A 17,418-nucleotide genomic window follows, 5' to 3' on the forward strand; every position below is an offset into this window, starting at 1 on the left:
GGTTTTTTGGTAATACAAAAATAATATTAAATTCAATACATTTTTAGAAGTCATATTTTTACATAAGTACACCCCTCTGTTGGTAAGAAAACCGGAGTTTGACGTTTGCAAAAAGAATGCCATATTTGAAAAAATATGTATTTTATTATTTGTAATTCAATCATAAACAAGTACCTAGGTACCTACTTAAATTCAACAATTCAATATTAACAATTTTTAGTTTTGGAATTCAATCACAAACAAGTACCTAGGTACCTACTTATCAATAAAACGTTTTTTTTCAAACTAATAGCAGGCAAGCCAACGATCGGGCAGGACAACGTATGTCGGGTCCGCTAGTCTTATATATAAAATCAAACAAATTACAAATAAGCCAATTACAGGTTTTCACAAGTAGCATCACAGTAAGTTAAAAAATATTCTCGAACAAAAAATGTACAGTAATAGTAACAGTAATGTCAAATCAAAAACAAAAGAAAAAACACCACGAATTATTTCGAAAGCAGACGCCGCACGTCATTATGATTATTTACAAGTAAATCTATATTTTATGATTATGTTTGTGCATTACAATTATTAAAAGTTCGCCATAAATATGAATTTTGCTTATAATTAGATGAAACATTTTAAGAGATTTTGGTATAATTTTGAATTAAAATAAAAAAAAGACATGTTGTAACCAAAGGCTATTTTATTAGAGACAAGGGTTGTTAATTGTTTATTCTGTGATAATTATCTTTAGTTTCAGCTAGTCAAAATTCAGAGCAGTATGTTAGTCGAACAAATAAAATAAATAAGTGGTTCGGCTAGTGTCGTTAAATCAATATCGATATTCGATTCCTATTTCCAAACAACGAGTTAATTCAAAATAGTCCCCCAAATTTAAACATCTTTTTGAATAGTAAGAACGGAATTATTATTTTTTTCTTTTAAAAAAGCATATTATTGTTATCGTAATATGGCATAATTTTATAATTATTAAAATATTCTTACAACGGAATTTTTCGATTATTGACTGTCATAATCATCGAATAATTCCACTATGACGTCGAATTAATCGCATCACTAATTCACTCTGAGGCATAAAAAATAATATTAAAAGAATCAATTACATAAAGTAGCTAGTGATGATAATAAAAGTGCCGTAAATCTCAAGCAAGTTTGACCGCGCGTTGGGTCGGCCGTGCTCCCCAAACAAGTGACAAAATGCCTATAAATTAGCCCTAATGGAGTGGCGAGGTGATTCCTCTAGCCCGTTGTGATGGACGATGTACGGGGGCGGGAGAAAATAACAACTTTGCGGTGATGTCAAAATTACGACACCGATATATTTTACAAAATTAACTGATTTTAAATAAATTTCAAGGAGATAATTTGTTCAAAAATTATTTTTCTACAGTAGATAAACATGTTTCAGACACTTTAATTTATTAAAATTACAAAATTCGATTATAAAAAAGCCACTTCAGTAAATTTCCTTAATTTGAGTAGAATTTTTAATTACGACAGTGGGCTTATTATACTACTCATCATCATCATCATCATTCCCTTTTCGCACCTAATGGTGCATAGGGCACTGCATCGGTACACCTATTGCAGTGTATCTTGATCACTTTTGTTACATGAAGGTAAAATGATCAGTCTTACGCTTCAAATACCAGTCCAGAGACTATGAAATATTATTCTGTGAAAACACCCTTTAAATAAATATTTCATGTCAATTATGTTGGAAATCGAACCCGAGACCTCTTGTATGGTAGGCTAATCCTCTCACCACAATACTGAAAATGCTTTACTACTAGTTTTCGTTCATTATTATTTTACAAATAAGAGATATGTTCTTACCATTCAACTATATAATAGTGTAAGATTGTCGGCAATGTTTCTACGGACAACTTAAAACAAAATAAAATAAGGTGGCTAGGGCCCCAATTACAATTGAAATGTAAAAGAGTTATCTTTAATTGCCTATAAATTCAAATAAAATTTTCTGCACTAAAATGTACATAGTGGTATAAAAATTAAAAATAGTAACCTAACCGTCAGCAACCTAAAAGGTTTTTGGCGCGGGTAAATTTTGACGGTCTTTAACGGCCATTTTGTTTTAATGACTATTTATATATATATATTTTTAATTAAATTATTTATGCCAAATCACCATGGCAAGTAAAACAATTGAACAGCACGTTCAAATGATATTTTTTTAAATCAAAATGATAGTTCGTTAGTGCAAAAGTTGCGCTCATTTTACGGTAGACGTGGTGGCCCTTCGCAGTCAACTCTTCAACGTTTGGTGGCTAAATTTGAGACGACCGGTTTAGTAATCAATCAACAAATATTTGTACCTTCAAGGAACGCAAGATCGGCTGAGAACATCGCCGCTGTTCGTGAATGTTCGAAAAAAAATGCTGCTTTTGCGATAGACTCATCTCTCAGGACGTCTTTCATACATTACACAACTGTCGTATAGTAGACACCGAACAGTTAATCGATGAACAAATGAATGTGCCCATATATGGCGTAATTTTTGACAATCTAGAAGAACTAATAAGAAACGAGGCCACTGCGGGAATATGCGAGGGTCATTAAAAAACGAATGCATCCTATTTTTTTCTACTTAAATAAACTTAGTTAAGTTAAAATTTGGAATTTGGCGCTATTTCTCGAACCTTCTTCTAAAATCTATTGCAGTAGTAACTTTCTAAGTCAACAGATGGCAGCACTGCATTCGCCTGAAAAATGGCCGATATCAATGTTTGTATTAGACAGCGTTCTCTGATTGAATTCCTAGATGGTGAAACGCCTATTTGCATTCATGAAAGACTGAAAAATGGGTAGACTGATTCAAACAGTGGATGTCAGTACTGTTAGACGATTGGTTCGTTGCTGTAAAGAAACTGAAGAACTAACACCGTTGGCTGACGAAAAGTCGAGCGGCGGGCCGTTGACTGCAGTGTTTCCACGCAACATTCAGCGAGTCAATGACATCATTCGTGGTGACTGCCGAATAACTACAGATGAATAGTATCACATTGTCTCCCTCAGTAAAGGCGGTGTAGCTACGATTATTTGACAATTGGAGTACTCAAATATTTGTACTTTTTAACATAATGGAATACATGTCCTTGTTAAAAGATGGACCAAAACAGTGGATATTCGCGGAGATTATATGTCACTCTTCAATCAGTCAATTGGGCAATTGGCAGTTGTGTTTGGCTGACTCTCGTATATCGACTTTTTGAGGACACTAGTGCCAAAAATTAAAAGTAAAACAATAATAATACGGATAGTAAGTAAAGTTAGACACATGAAATCTAAATGGAGCATGAAAATATTATGGAAAAAACATTTGGATGTTTAATACAATCAATAACTATAAAATCAATAACTACATAAAAATATATAAATATATTAGTAAAATTCTTGTAAATTTCTGTCATGCACTCTGAAGCATACACACATATGCGCACAAAAACAGTTTTCCGGGAAGCGAAGGTATTAAAGTTAGTTTGTTTATGACGCACCACTTATAAAGAAAGTGCTGTAATGATGAATGACCAATTAAAGTGATATTTTATATATACGAACCTATTTAATAGTTCAGGACATAATAGTTTGATTCGTAATGTGTCCAAGTACCAGCTGAATATTTTATTTGTACGAAGTAATAATGTTTCCATGAAATTTAAAAAATGTTGCCAGTAGAAAATGGTTTCTAAAAATATTACATACTTAGTTGAGGTAATTTAAAAATCAGTTCATACGCTATTTGTGGTTTTTTTAACACCCGTAAAAAAAAGCGTTCTTCAGCAAAAAAATATAAATACTAAATAAAAAATGAACTTAGTCAAACAAAAAGTTTAACATAATTTATTATAGTATTATTCTATCTTGTTTTTATTAATGATAAATAATCACTTAACATATGATTTTTTTTTTTTTGACAAAAACGTTTTTATCTTCCAATACCACATCAATAATAATACTTAATTATAAGTAATAAAAGAACAATAAAAGTACTAAAAAACGTCGTTACAATTTGGTCTTCGATGGCTTACAAATTACAGCATAATGATATGTAAAATTTATTTCATGTATAATAACTATAATATAAATGTAATGTTAAATTAAAATTACGCAATCAAAATAACACTAGCGCCATGATGACGTACGTTTAAGGATAGCGCTTTATGGCTCGAAATGGGGGTAGCGAAGCCAACAACTCATAAAATTAAGCGATTCGAAATTCGAATGTGAGTTTAGTTGAACTTTGAGTATCGTCGGGTCGGTTCTGTCGACAGACTTGCGCTGCTCGGCGTACATATAAATACTGCAAACCTTCGTATAAAGTGTCTCTATAGAGAAATACACACACCGGCGCATATTTGCTACTCGGGGTTAATTTTACAAATCGTTTGGGGCACTTTATTCAAACCCCCGAGTGTTGCAACTTTTTTGTTTTACTGTCAATTCAATTATCACCCCCTTTGTTGACTGGTTTTTTATCGGCTTTTTGACAGCAGTGAATTATTTACGTGATCATCTGACAGTTCGTTAACAATAAGTTTGTTTTGTTTTGTTGTTTACTTTTTGTGTTTTGACATTTCGTATGTTTTGTTTGTTTTTGTGTCGTGGTCTTGAGAAATCGTTTTTAATGGATCTGTATCGTTTTAGTGGATTGTGAAACTAATAAGTTAGTGATTTTATGTTCCGTCGGCATATGGATAAATCAATGGATTCAAATTGAAGTATGTCAAAGCATTTTTGTTAATACATTTTCATTTTGTTTTATTCAACACCTGTTTATTTATTGTCATTTTGCATTGCTCACATTTATATCAACATATTAAAAATCAATATAATATTCGAATCTACTTACTTATTAGTAGTATAAATAGATAATTTTTTAACAGCTGTAAAATATTATATTAAGTGTTAATTTAAAAATACGTACTACATTTATATTTATTTCATTCATTTTCTTAGTTATTATTATTATTATTATGGATAACTTATATAGCGCCATTTTCGTAACTAAATACCTCAAGGGCGCTTTACATAGTGATTCTTTTAAATTTGTAATTTTATCAAAATAATTTATTTTGCTGTCACATGCTACGGATTTATTCAAATGATTTAGAGAACAAGTGGGTTTTAAGCTTTTTCCGAAACATCACTTCACTTTCACAGCCTCGCACCTCTGCTGGGAGAGTATTCCATGCCATAGGGCCTGCGACCGCAAATGCACGTTCACTAAATTTAGTGCGTTATTTTATTCATTTCGACGAAATATTATCAAATAAAAATTCACGTTATTATAGATCTTTTTTTTTGTTGATAATGCTTTTCAAGATGAAACGACCGTCATTTTTATTCAAAGTGGCTCCGTAAAAACAGTTTTTATATAATTTGAATTTCCCCATGTTTTTAATCAATTAAATCAATAAATAATTATTAATTCTGCTGTAGGCTTTGATTGTTTATACAGTCGTTTAAATTTGTATGTTTTTTTACCCTATCTGCGATTTACATTGCATTAGATACCCAATTTGTTGCATAAAATGAGGATAGATAATCAGTTGTTCGTCTCAGATGACCGTCCTGAGAATAAAACAAATTGTAATTAAAACAACAGTGTATATAATTATTAAAATTATGTTGATCGCGTCGAAAATTGAACTAAAAAAATATAGTAGCCAAATGCGCCGCGCTGCGCTGACCGCTAGATACGCACATTACACGTCATGCCCATCGATAATGCCGGTCGAAACGAAAATTATGCTGGACGTTAAAAAGTGATACTTCAAAATAAAAGACGAGCCACAAACACGGTGTTTCAGGGCCAGACCGCAAAACTACAGAGGAACATTCCTCATGGTAAACTTTTTTTTAAAACCTAATAATTTTTTCCAGAAACTAATTTTTGAACAAAAAATATATTTTTTATTAAATCTCAAAATAGAGAAAACACATCCCTAGCCGCTTTTCTTGTCCGCGTCTAGTGCGTATCGCTTCGTTGGTCAAATGCGTTTTTTATCTCTTTTTTCGTAGGGGAGGGGTAGGGGTTTGTGGAAGGGATACTAGTTAGAGAAATTATACAGATTAACTCTAATTTCAAATTTTATAAAAAAAACAACAAAAACATATATTAGGATTATTTTAAAATTAACCACGAGGAACGTTCCTCTGAAGTTTCGCAGTCTGGCCTTGAAACACCGTGTATACATATTTAAAATTATTAAAAAACCTTTACATTAATTTTTGTATTTACACAGCAACATTTTATAAGAATGTCCTTTAGACAATAGTAATAAAATTCAATTACCATTATACTATATAATATTGAGTTCTTTATCGTTACCAACTTTCTATAAATGGACATGATTTTATAATAAAGATTCCAGTCTCGAAGATGACACGAAAGCAACGAAACCGGTCACTGGTTATTTCAAATTTGTTGATTTAAGTATCACTTGTCTTTTTATTTCTACGGTTAAATACTCGATTTATATAAGGGCATTACAGAGCAGTGAAATTAAATAACACGGGCACAGCCTAAAAAGCCTTAATAAATTCATGAATATGTAAGCGAGTGTAATTTTGAATGAATAAATAAATGAATATATTTTCGAATTAAAGGTAGGTATAAGGTTTATATTAACATTAAGTACAATTAAGTAAATTCAAGTAGGTAGGTAACTTCTATGTTCATTTAACGTTATAAGATAACTGAATACTAGATATTCATTTACTAAGAAATTACTCTTTTTCCGCTAAAATATTTGTGTAAAAAAATAAGAAAGTTTTTTAAAGCTATATTTTTTTAATGATAAACATGTTCTTATTTGCTGTTTTAGACAATATAGTTTATTTTTTGACATTAATATGTAACCCGTATAGCAAAACATAAATTCAACAATGTTTTGTGGATATATATTATTTGGATGCATTATTTGCCAATTTTGTACACAGACTTGTTAACGAAAATCAAGATCTGATTTTTTTGTGCGTCAATTAAATAACTTTTCTAATCAATTAAAAATAAACAATTGTTTTAAATACGTTAGAAAATCCTTACACCTATGTATATATTATAATCAACCTGAGCCCCGATTACAATGGAAATCTAACAGCTTCGACTGTTTATGGAGATATTTTTATATTTTTTTAAAAGAAATATTTGCGTTCTTCTGATTTACCCAAATATTTAATTTTGAGGGCCATTTTCAACGAGTTATAAATACATAGCTCACTATTAGAAAATAGAATCAAGCTGGGGTAGAGTGGGAATCGAACCACGGACCTTTGGTCCGTGAGTCCAAAACACTAGCCATGGGACCACAACCCGTTAAATCGAATTTTCTTGGCGAGAACGTATATACTCGTATAATTAAGATTTTTTATTTGAAACATGTGTAATACATGTTACGAACGAAGATTCTTCAAATTTTTATACAAATTTAAGGTATTTTCGCCAGAAACCTGTAATTTAAAATGTTAGCATTTTTTTTACGAACATTTAATTTTTTATGTGGAAAATTTATTTTGACTATATAGACAATTAAAGACTAACTTCTGTTTTTCTGCTGTTCTGTTAACTTTCTATTGTTTTCGGGGCCCTAGGAAACAATAACATACGCCGTCTCCATGGGTAGACACATTGAGGCAGTAAAAAGTAAAATTAATATTTTTGTATAAAAATGTGTATATTTGTATGAAAATTTAAGTATCGTCGTCAGTTAGCTGTAATTGAACATGTTTAAAAAATATATTCTTAATTTATTTTTCTTACGGAAAAATTTAAGATAAATGTTAACTTCCTATTGTAATATATCCTAGATCTCATAATGTCAATCTATAGGTACTTCATATTTATTTGTCTAAGATTTTTAAAGAAATTGTTTTGTTTCTAGTTTTTGTTACTATATATTGTACGTTTCGTTATAATATTATGTTTAAAATGGACTAAAATAAAAAAGTAGACTTGCAATACTGTGCATGGAATAAGTTATGCATCACAAATGTTCACACGGTAATTTGATAATATAAAGACGATCCGAGGCTTTTATTCGTGATCGTATTAAAAACAACTAACGCGAAATAAGTGTAGCAACCTACTTAAAATAGTTGGTTACACGTGATTTATCGTTCTGTTATTCGGCTTATGTTACATTAATTTTTAGTATTTATTTCTTTTGCAAAAACCCATGCACCGTGTAATACTTTGTGCCTTGATGCTCGAAATTCCCTGACTCTGTCAAACCAAATCATCGAAAGGGTTGAGAGTTTCAAATACCTGGGAGTATACGAGTATATTACATAAAATGGCAGCTTTCAAAAAGAACTGGGAGTGCGGTTACGAGCAGCAGGCGCCGGCAACAGCATGAAGGCTCTCTGGAGATCAGATATTTACTCAGATAACGCCTGCATAACACCTCTTCTCCTCTACGGGTGCGAATCATGGCACCTTACTGGGGCCTAAAACAGCGAAATTCTTAGTTTTGAGAATGGGCGTCTCAGGAGAACCTCGACTGTGCGGTGGTTCGACTTTGTGAGAAATGAAGTAATAGGAGAACGAACGCAGTAAAATCCGGTGCAGCAACTGTTGTCAAGCGGAGGCGATACGGTTGGCTGGGTCAAATATTGCGGATGCCTCCTGAGAGCCTTAACCACGCTTGCCTACTATACGAGGTATCAGATTCTCGACGTCCTGGCGTCCTCTGCTGACTGTTTGTCGGCAGTTTATGTCATAACTTCGGGACGAGAACCTGACTTGGGAAGAAGAAGCAAAGGAGTTGGCTACCAAAAGAGATAAACGGAGGCTCTTTGTGGATACCATATGCTCAAACTAGGGAGCGGACGTGTAATGATGATGATGATGATGATGATTTATTTAATATTCATCACTTTTATCCGTGTCCAGGCGGATGATTTATACAGTGTTTTCGTCTCGATAGCTCATCTTAGGAAAAAATCCTGATAGAGGAAATCAAGTGGAGTGCATAGGTCACTGCATTGGTAAAGTACATGCAGTGCATTCCAATCGTGTGTTACAGGAAGGTAAAGTGAATAGTCTTACGCTTCTAAACCAGTTCAGGGACAGCGAAATGTTACAGAGTTAAAGCAACCATGTGTCAGACTTTTCTCTACTGAAGTTCCTTTTGCAGAATTTTTAACTGAGAGTAACCATCTAGTCGAAAGCACTCGTCCTGGATTCTGGTTATATTGCACACATCATCATCATTCCCTTTCCGCGCCGAATGATGCATAGGGCACTACATGGGTACACCAATCGCGGTGTATCTTGATAATTTTTGTTACATGAAGGTAAGATGATCAGTTTTAAGCTTCGAGTATCAGTCCAGGGCCCCGATTACAATGGGAAGTTAACTGGGTTATCTTCGACTGTTTATAAAGAAAAACCGATATTTGTGTACAAAAATGAGTATATTTGCAGAAGAACTTAAAGTATATTCGTTGTTAAACTATAATTTAACATGTTTAGAAGAAAAAATCTTATGCGTGTTCTGCTTTTTATACAGAAAACTTAATTTTTACTTTGTAGATAAAATTGAAGATAACTAACATAGATTGAAATGTCACTATCTAAATATTTGAGTTGTTCTTTTCTATTTCTTCTTTCTTTCCCATCACCTCTCTTTTCTTCATAGTAAAGTGTGATTTTTTATTTAATTTTTTAATTTTGTAAACGGTTTGGGTAGGTAGGAAGAAATTGCCCTAAGGCAATATGCCCGCCCTTATATGTATATACAGGTGTTCTTTAAACCCTGTCACATCCGAAACCACGATGATCAGTGTGAGCAAGAAGACATATTAGCACATCAAAATAATTTTTTAGAAAAAATAAAATTAATAAAAAAACAATAAATAAAAAAAACAAATGGTTGCTTACTTCTGCAGGGGAAAAATAAGTAGGGGGGAGGGGGGAGTCTTATACACCGTCAACCGCGCGTCCGTGCCCCCTCGCTTCTACCCTGCAAAAGTAAGCAACCATTTGTTTTTTTTTAATATTTATTTTTTTAAATTTCTTCGTTCTAAATATTTTTTTTAATTTGCTAATATGTCTTCTTGCCCATACTGATCATCATGGTTTCGGATGACAGGGTTTAAAGAACACCCTGTATATTGTCTATGTATATAAAGTGTTAAATAAATAAGTAAACTTCCCACTGTAATCGGGGCCTTGGGACTATGAAATATTCTAATGTAAAAACAGATTTTTAAATAAATATATCATGTCGACCATGTCGGGAGTAGAGTTAGATTTTTGATTTGTTCATCTTAAAGTATTTGTTGAATTTGGTCATGCCATGTCTTTCTGGTCTTCCTCGTTTTTTGCGTCCATCGTCATTAACATCGTTAATCCTTTAAGCCGTTTTTTGTTGTCTATTTGCTTTACATGTCCAAACCAACGTAGCTCTCCTTTCTTGATAATTATCGTCTCAGCTTTACATATTGCACGGATCTCGACACCTATCATAAAAAGTTTTATCAACAGCATTAAAAGCGTTTTATTTAATTTATATTTAACAAGTTAACTTCAATTGTCTATGAAGAATTATAATTAATTTAGGTGTATTTATTCAATAAAATATACCTACACATTATTACAATATTAATACGTCATAAAGAAAACAAAGTATTAAAGTATATTTTGTCCCGACAAACTATTCAATAATATTAACATATCACAACAGAGATGAAGAACATTTAAGAGAAGGTTAAATAGAAGTCTAGGCATCTACAGGGCTTATGACCTGTCAATCGCTGGTTTAAGTGTCTACTGTACACACTGTGTAACATTCACCATTCTGCCCATATTTGATCATCTACGTATAATGAGTTAGGAACTACCTTGAATATATCTTCTCTTCAAGACCGTTGAAATAAATCCGACCTTCTAGTCCTATTTAAAATTCTCAACTCACTCTTTGATGCACCTGAACTACTGAGCTCAATAAAATTAAATATACCAACTAGAAACCTCAGACAAAACTTACTTTTTCATACCGATAACCATAGAACTAACTATGGTTTTCATTCCCCTATGCCCAGAATTCTTAGGTCTGCCAACAAACATATCAGTCTTGATTTCTTTGATAACAAGTTGTCTTCTTTCAAAAGATTACTGAATCAAATTCAATTATAAACACCTCTCTCCCGCTTCCACTCCCACAAAGTCTACTACAAACCACTGAGTCTTTCTAATTTAGTTATAAAAATTTTATATGCATAAATGTGTCCATAAAAATGCCCATTGTGCGTATAAATAAATAGATAATTCCCTTTTCTATTATTTTTTTATCAGTAACATATTACTGAAATAATTATGATTCTATTTTATGTTAATTGCCATAATACTTTATGTACTTCTTAACTAAATATTGTAAGAGCCCTCTGGGCGTTTATAAAATAAATAAATAAACATCTTTATTCCTTCAATTCTTTCATCTGTTGATGTTTGTGAATTTCAAGGGCTAAAAACCTTTATTTATGCGGGTAAGATTCATCTAATTGAATTATTTCACCTACATACTAGGCAACGCCTGAAAATCTTATTTTTACAATTTCTATACTTTTTCATGGATCAGGTGGATTAGAATTGAAGGAATATAGATGATCGATATGGGCAGAATGGTGAATGTTACACAGTGTGTAAAGTGGCCACATAAATCAGCCATTGACAGGTCATAAGTCCTGTAGATGCCTAGACTTCTAAATTACCTGATCTTAAATGTTTTTTTTATCTCTGTTGTGATATGTTAATATAAACAGCTCCCCAGGGAGTTGAATCCAGTCCTTGTCTACAAAAATTTGGAGGAACAATATTGTTGTATTCAATAATAGTCACGATAAATTGAATATTTTATTTTTGAAAAATATTTTTTAATTTTTAATACTGATTACCGATGAATATAGTTTTATACTTTTTTTAAACAAATATACACATTTCTGTACCGAAAGTTTAATTTTACTTTATTGACTATTGAAGGATGACTCTATTAACTGTATTACAAACGTAAATAAACAGAATTGTCTTCTAATTTAGGCATAATAAAATCGATTATTCAGTTTAAAAAATTGAATACTCATATGAAGCATCTTAAAAACATACTCATTTTCGTATAGAAAATTTGATTTTACGATATAGACAATTGAAAATAACTCTTTTAACTTCCCACTGTGATTAGGGCTCAGGTAGCTGTAAAGTATGTAACGAGCCGATAAAGTAATATTTTGTTTTCATTCAATAAAAATATCAAGAAACCGATGATTGTGATTATTAAAGACATGCATATTAGGAATGTATTTTAAATAATAATTATGCTGGTTTTAAATATCTAAACATTCTTAAGAGATTGTTTGTACACAGGTATGCGTAATCATATTGTAGAGACGTATGAATCAGTCAATGACATATGGTAAAATATGAGTGTGTTAACATTTTCTTTAATAAATGCACAGTAAATGGTTTTTGAGTGCTCATTTTGCCGTTTAATTAGGTGATAATTTAAAACGAAGCGAATATTTAATTGTTTTGGTTTAGAAACTTAGTAGAAGCCGTATGAGAGACTGTTAATATTTAAAATTATTTCAATATAAACCTCGCTTACTTAGAAAAGAAAGTTAACTCAAGTAGATATTATAAGTCATTAGTCAGCCTGTTTCCCTTATTTATTTATGTTTGTATGATAACAAAACACCCTGTCTTCAGGAGAATGAGAACTTTATGTTATTTTGAAGTGAGATTTGTTATTCATAATGCCTTCATGTGTGTCCACCATAAAAAATTCAAAGACTTAAAAATTTTGAACCACCAAAATAAAAAAAAATACCGATGAAATTATTTAAAAAAAATGAAAAGTAACTTGCAAGTAAACTGTATACATATAAACAAACTACAATATATCTATTGAAACGTTTTTATGCAGTATTGCTGCACTTTTGTTAATATTCGCAAGTACGTGCGTAAAATAATAAAAACATGGAATTGGCATATTTTCCTACTTTAACTAAAAGATAATTAACAAATATAACCCAAAAAGTATAAACATAGTGCAGGAATAATATAAAAATAAACAGATATATGAAATTAAAAATGTGGTTTTCCTAATAAAAGTATAATGAGGATTTTAACGTTATTTATTTATTTTATATGGCCTAAGCCAACTACAACAGTTACACAGAGAAACATATATTCAAGAAACTGAACAAAAATAACATACAACTAAGCAAAGAGAAACAAGGGCAGTAAAATAATGGTATACAATATATTCATAAACACGATAAACATATGAGACTTCGAGACAAATCATGCCAATCTATCTTCATCCCACACTGTTTTGGTCGCGAAGACATCTACGAAGAGCCAGAAGATCTATCCCAAAGAATTCCGAGTTGTGTGACGAATTGACTAATCTTTACTAATCTATCTAGGCTAAAACTAATCTATACTAATCTATTGATGATAAAAATTATGTGGCGTCTAAAAAGATCACCTCATGAGATGCTTACGTTCTTAAATATACATAAACTTCCGTACCAACTTTTCAAAGACAGTTTACATCTATGTATTTTTTTAAAATCAACATTGGTTGAATTCTTAATTGTCCAATTGAATTCAATGTCGTTCCTAAAAAAGAGTTTTATTTTAGATTGATTAGTTTTAAAGGTACTAATATTTTTGATTAATAAATCGAACTTATGTAATTTGCCTGTAATAGTACCCTTTTTATGTCTCATATTTTATATCATTTTTACGAACACGCTTCTAGATAAGAAAACTCTTAATGTTTGTATTTATGTGTTCTTATATCTAATATATACTATTTCAGGTTACATGTGATGAGGCATTCCTGACCAAATAAATAATTTGAATGACTTAAATTAAATTTAAGTCAAATAAAATTTAGTTTAAAAACTACATACTATCATGCCATTTTCAAAGCGCCCTTGTGCATGGTTGTTTTATTACGAAAATAGTCACTCTTCCAAAAAGCAATGATTTCACTTACTTAATTATTCCGCTCTTATATTTTACATGATGAATAAAAAACGCATTAATAAACAATGTAGAACATGAGTTTAATTAAATCAATAATGTCCGAGAGAAGTGAGAAGTTTTTGTTCAATATTTACTTAGCTAATGGTCTCTTCGAACAACATTTAATTTGAAATAAAAAATTTCAGCAATTTTTTATTTCAAATTAAGTTAACAAGCTATTTATAACCCTCTTATGTTTCTTTGGAAATAATTATTAATTAAAGGTACCTGCTACCTGCTACTACAATATAAATATATAAATTTATATAAGTTAATACATTTTCTTTTATGACAATATTTATTTATTAAAGAAATCAAAGTCTTTTTTTTAAATACAAGGTACAAGAGAACAATTTTAAAAAGTAAGATCGATTACTGATTTCACATCAATTTATTATGAATACGGAAGAAGAGGGAAAAAAAATTAAATACTAAAAAAATAAAATAATTAAAAATTAAATAAAATGTACATAAAAGGGAGAAAACATTGTATAGCTATAACTCTACTTTCATCCCCTCTTTCTCTACTTCCATGAACAATTATATTTCTTAGTAAAAATACACAACCAACAATACTCAATTAGATGCAGTTAGTAAATGTATATGTGAATAAGTAAAAATTAAAAGTTAAGCAGTAGATAAATTTCAATGTCTTAAACAGATCTGATAAAAATATAGTATGTACAGTGTATTATGTTGATGTAACTAACACTGTCATTATAGGTAGCCTGTATTCTTCATAGAGTGCTATTTTTCATATAATTAAACTGTGAGCTCGGAATGTCGAAGAGTACAGAATGACGAGTTCAACAGATAGGGACTCGATATGAAATGCTTCTAACAATTTCTGGGCTATCGATTAGGTTATTAATAATTTTATATCTTTGTATTATCCACCTTTGGATTTTTCGACAGCAAAAACACTCCGCGCAAACCATTATTAATCCCATAAGTCCCTTATTCGAATCGCTATTTATTTATTCGATTCATCTTATTATAGGTGAAATTCATATTTTTGGCGAACCTTCAATAATTTAAAAGTACCAAAAAAATCATTAAACTTACATTTATTTGCGAAAAATCACAATGACGTGCGGCGTTTGCTTTCGAAATAATTTGTAGGGTTTATTTTTCTTTCATAGTCCCTGGACTGGAACTGAAGCGAAAGACTGATCATCTTACCTTCATGTAACAAAAAATGATCAAGATACGCTTCGATTGGTGTATCAATGCAGTGCCCTATGCACCATTAAGTGCGGAAAGGGAATAATGATGACGATGATTTTTCTTTTGGATTAAGATTACTGTTTATTTGAGAATATATTTCAACTCACTGAGGCGCTACTTGTGAAAACCTGTAATTGGCTTATTTGTTGTGATTTTTACATATGATAAATGTAGCTAATAAAGAATAATGTTTTTTTTTTGTTTTACTTTATTTTATATTTATTGTAAAAAAATAACAGAATATTCACATATGGGTTACAAAATAAGAAAGTTTGTTTTGCCCACTGGGCATATAATATATTATTCAATATATCAAATTGTTTAACATGTAATATCAAAAGGATATTGCCTTAAAATATGTATTTTCAAATGACTTATTTTACTTTTTTTTTCTTTGTTCGGATAACCAACAGCTACAATTATCATACATAAAAAACAAAACAAATAACAAATAAGCCAATTACAGGTTTTCACAAATAGCACCATAGTATGTTAATATATATTCTCCAACATAAAATAAACAATGATCTAAATCCGAAAGAAAAAAAAAAGAAAATAACACTAAAAAAATATTTTGAAAGCAAACGTCGTACTTCATTGTGGTTATTCACAAACAAATATATGTTTAATGATTTAGTGTTTACATTAACATTATTAAAAGATCGTCATAATTAAATGAGACAAGAGGAGTATGAAGAAGTAGGTTATTCCTAAGAACTTTCTGAAGAACATTTATATGGACTTTATATAGCAATTTAGTAGCTCAATCACAAATAACTATTGACGTGCTAATAAGCGACGTGATAACGATTTCTCACCGTGGTTATTTATCGTATTCGCGATCACAATGCAACATCCGTGAACACCTAATATTAAATGTCAAAATATATATATTTTTTTCATTTATTTATTATTTATCATGCTATTGCATTTAACTGGCGGTTGGCAAGCCAAATGTCAAGAAAAGGAGTCGCCATAGTAATTGTAATTAAATTTTCACTTTTTTGTATTAGATACTTCTTACTATTTTGCAAATGCAATATATTGTATTATTTTTTATAGTAAACGCCAATTTTTCACTTGTGAATTGTATTTATTTACGAGGAAAACAAAAAACAAACCGACACGAGCGTTGACTTAGAGATTACACACGCGTTGACTTATGGTATGCGATAACTTAAGCATGTTCATTATTGTTCATTGTCATCGCTCAAATGCTTAGCATGTTTTTAAGCACGTCGGTAGTTATTTGTGATTGAGCTACAGGACAGTCAATTTAAACAGACGCAATTTTTAATTGATAAATTATATCACCTTTTTGCGACGGTTTTGCAGAGGTAGTAGGTGATTCAACACATAGATGCAAAATATCGTTAAATAGTCGCCAGAGAAATAAAGTGTACAGTAAAGTTATATTTTGATAGATACGAGTATATAATATATACCTACATTATGTTTTTAATTTTATTTACTCAATTTTATTTATTCATATAAATGTACATTACAAAATGGAATATCTTAATTCATACATATATAAATAATTAAAATAATTAGGTAAAATTAGGTATATATAAAAAAAACACATTTGTATACATAATATCCAAAGAATAATATGTTAAAAAAGTAAGAGAATCTTGTAACGAAAAACTCCCTTAGAGACGTGAAAAATATCTTTGTCCAAAGTGATATTGTTCTACATAGAGATAGCCTTTCCAACAGGCATAACCATTGGCAGGTTGGTCCTGTATATTGGAATGTGAAACAGTCTATGCTGACGCTGTCTAAGGTAATTATCCGGAACATAAAAGCTAATGCTCCGCATAATTTCAGGGTTGTCAATAATACCGCGCAACAATCGAAAGAAGTGCGTTGTTAAATACACATTCCTTCTAGTCTTCAAACTGCTGTAACCAAGTATACCCTGGAGGAACTCCGTGGGATAAGGCCATGGATAATATCCGCACTCCCTCATGTAGAGAAACCGAAGAAATTTCTTCTGAACCCTCTCCACCATAAAAGAGTACTTCAACTTATTTGCTTATTAGTTTCTCATAGATAAAAAAACAGACGTATTATAATAATTATATGTATTTTTGTATAGAAATTAAAATATTACTAAAGTAGAA

The 17,418-nt window shown here is 30.9% G+C and overlaps 1 protein-coding gene across 1 annotated transcript in view; it reads left to right on the forward strand.

The window, feature by feature from the left end:
• Positions 1–4,261: 4,261 nt before the first annotated feature.
• The window catches only part of LOC148281004 (uncharacterized), a gene marked incomplete at its 3' end in the record, with an annotated part of 84,804 nt that continues 71,647 nt past the window's right edge, over positions 4,262–17,418 (forward strand). The window contains exon 1 of the mRNA XM_088227466.1: positions 4,262–4,748. The remainder of the gene's footprint in view (positions 4,749–17,418) is intronic.

This window comes from Micrasema longulum, unplaced genomic scaffold (genome assembly GCF_059751315.1).
Source record: "Micrasema longulum isolate JH-2025_06_02 unplaced genomic scaffold, ASM5975131v1 h1tg000506l, whole genome shotgun sequence".
Taxonomy (NCBI): domain Eukaryota; kingdom Metazoa; phylum Arthropoda; class Insecta; order Trichoptera; family Brachycentridae; genus Micrasema; species Micrasema longulum.